General features: G+C 29.7%; 1 protein-coding gene across 4 annotated transcripts in view; it reads left to right on the top strand.

Annotated features, from left to right (window-relative positions):
• Window positions 1–3,271, top strand: part of LOC122629342 (serine-rich adhesin for platelets-like) — a 30,563-nt gene that overhangs the window by 18,638 nt on the left and 8,654 nt on the right. The gene's annotated exons all lie outside the window — the stretch shown is intronic.

Raw genomic sequence — 3,271 nt, 5'->3', positions numbered from 1 at the left:
GAGAGAGAGAGAGAGAGAGAAGGAGGTATAATCGATCAACGAGGAAACCGATAATCTCTACGATATTGAAATACTATTAACGACGTAGATTTAATGGTAAATGAAACGCTTGTCGTCAAATTTAATGGCAACGTTCTACGTCGTTCTTTCTTTCTTTCTTTTTTTCTTTTTTCTTTTTTTTTTTTTTTTTAATTTTCTTTTTACTTTTTTTCTTTCTTTTTCATCGACAGTGACCTTCACCCAGCCATCTATACTACATCTCTTTTTGTTCCGTTCTTTTTTTTTTTTAATACTTATTGTTACGTCTTGTAAATTAATCTCGCGTAATTAAATCAACTCTTTCTTTTTTTTTTTATTTCGTTTCGTTTTGTTTTCATTTACTTATCATTAAAAACCTTGCGTGTCAAAGATAACGTGTCGTCGTTCTAACTCTTGATAATAATTGAATTTTCTCATGGCCTCTCTGTCTCTCTCTCTCTCTCTCTCTCTCTCTCTCTCTCTCTCTCTTTTGTTGTCTTTCTCTTTCGCCCTCGTTCGTTCTCTCTCTTTCTCTCTGTACCGATGAAATTATCTTGCCACTCCCGTCGTTGGTTGCTGCTTCGACAGATCAATAACCGAGAAAACTGACGTAACTCGTCAGAACCCCCATAGAAAAATTTTGATGGTAGACGTCCTGCGAAGAATTAGAAAAAAAAAATAATAATAAAAAAATATTGCACTTACGTTCCTTATTATCTATCATATTCGAACAGGTCACGATTACAAAATTGATTTAATTGCAAGTCACATACATATTGTATATATTTTTTTCGTCTTTCTCATATTTTTGTTAGCATTATTATTATTTCTTTTTTCCTTGACAAACAAAAAAGTGAGTATATTTATTCTTGAAAAGAATTAAAAAAAAATTAAATAAATAAATAATTTTTGTCTTTTACGTAATCGAAAAAATAATCAAACAACGAGGGTGTCTCAAAAAAAAAAAAAAAAAAAAAAAAGAAACATCTTTCGATATCTCAGATCACCTACTCGTATTTGTTAATTAAATTTAAAATTGTATTACTCGAAAACTTGTGAGTGAAAACAAAAAAGAAAAGAAAAAGGAGATTTCATGTTTGTTTTTTCAAGTATATTTTGCACTTACTTCGTTTGCGAATTAATTTGATCATGGAACGTTACGTATCCGATTGTAATAATTACTTAAATTACTAATATATCAAGTAGATCATACACATATATAAATACATAATAATCGAGCGTAAAATTTCGTTGTATTCTCCATTATAGATGTATAATCAGAGATTCAAAGCAATTATCGGTTTATAAATAACGAAGACTTTTTTTTTTTTTTTTAGTTAAGAATTAAATCTCTCGATTTTCACGTTCGATTATCTAAAAATCTTACGAATGCGTGACAAAATAGTTTCATAACCCTTTAACCAAGAAATAAATCGTAGATTTTCCAATGAACGAGTTCGTTTCGTTTTTCGTCGCAATATCGAGCACAATTCACGAGCACAAAATAATCGCGAATCTTATCCATCATCTCAGTCGATGTTCCGTTCATAATTGTAGGATTGGATTCCATTATTCCTCGGGTTAGTGTTTTGTCCATTTTTTTTTTTTTTTCTTATCCTCGAATGCGAAGATACTTGTTGTTGTAATAACGTAAAAGACAGGAAACGTTTAAATCCAAGCAATTTTATAAGGAACGAACCAAAAAATTCTAAGCGAGTTTGTTGTTAATTTAAAAGAAAAAAAAAAGAAAGAAAGAAAGAATTGATATAAAAAGTCTGGATAAAGTGTATAATCGATTTTTTAAAAGTATCTAAAAACCTTTGATATCCACTTTGTATATCCTTTATTTGTTTACAAATTTTTCTTTTTCCTTCCTTTTTTCTCGATGTAAAGCGAAATATTTCAATCACAATTTTGCAAGACGAATGACTTCTTGAAGGTAGTGTAATTTTTCTGTTTATTTTCTTTGTTTGCAATTGTGAAATTACAAGACCAAGTTAAACGAGCACAAACGTGTAATTGATTTTTTAAGATTACTTGGATACAATCGTACCAGTCATCCTTTATTTATATTTTAATTTTTTTCTTTTTTCTTGACGCGATGCGGAATATTTCAATTAAAATGTTGCAAAGGTATAAAATTAAAAGGAAAATTTTCAAGTGGACAATAATTAAAGTGTTGAACACGGTTGAATATTTTTAGCCGTAACAGAGTGTTGTTAACTCCTTTGAAAAATCATTTTCTCTCTACGGCGTATTCTCTCTGCTCTAATAGTTCGTCGGGACAATGTTGTGACAAGAGAACACAATGAGAATTTCACTTTAATTCGCTAAAGGAGTACAAGAAGGAGGAGGTAGAGGAATGAGGAGGGAGACGCTGAAGGAGGAAAAGAAAAAGGCGGCATCCGTTTTGAGGTTCATGCGACATGACACGTTCTTCGGCTATTTCTCGCGCTCGTTTCGTAACGAGGAAGAGAAACTTAAATATCCTAATAACATACGCGTTGCAAATACCTAAAAACATTTTCGACGAGTTGTATTTATCATCGTTCATAAGTGTTTAACCGGGTTACCTGAATAACTCTTTGTTCCGCAAAAGTCCTCCTCAATAATTTTCGCTGAGTATTCATCATTTCGATTCTGCCTTCGCTTCCGAATGGGAATTAAAAATTGAATCGATAAAAAAAGAGAATGATTCGCAGATTTAATTTTTCTTTTTCTTTTTTCTTTTCACGGTCCAATGGTTAGCACCTATTTTTTATTATTGTCATTTTTTTTTTTTTTATATATATATTTTTTTATTGCTATATATTCTTTTTTTTTTTTTTTTTTTTTTTTTTTTTTTTTTTTTTAGCGACGTCCATAATCCTCGCTGTAATAAGATTTGTTCGTAGCAGTTTAGAAAAATATAATATACGCTCAATATTCGTGATGTGAGATGAGAATAATAATATATAAGTACGATTATTATAAATCATACTAAATTGTATCTACACGAATGCATTAAAACAGCTTGTATTAATTTATAAGTTTTATGAACAATTTTCGATGACATATAATGCTTGATCGATTGATAATTAAAAAAAAAAAAAAAGAGTAAGAACTTTTTCGCGATATGAGAAATAACTTTTAATTCAATCTGATAGTAGTTCGGTTAGAAAAGACAAGAAAAAAGAAATGAAACGTGCAAAATAGAAAGAAAGAAATACGGAGAAAAAGATGTCGGTGTTAAAAAAAAAAAAAAAAAAAAAAA

Source organism: Vespula pensylvanica, chromosome 5, assembly GCF_014466175.1.
Source record: "Vespula pensylvanica isolate Volc-1 chromosome 5, ASM1446617v1, whole genome shotgun sequence".
Lineage (NCBI taxonomy): Eukaryota > Metazoa > Arthropoda > Insecta > Hymenoptera > Vespidae > Vespula > Vespula pensylvanica.
Note: the sequence above shows the minus strand (reverse complement) of the source record. Positions and strands in the feature narration are given on the sequence as shown.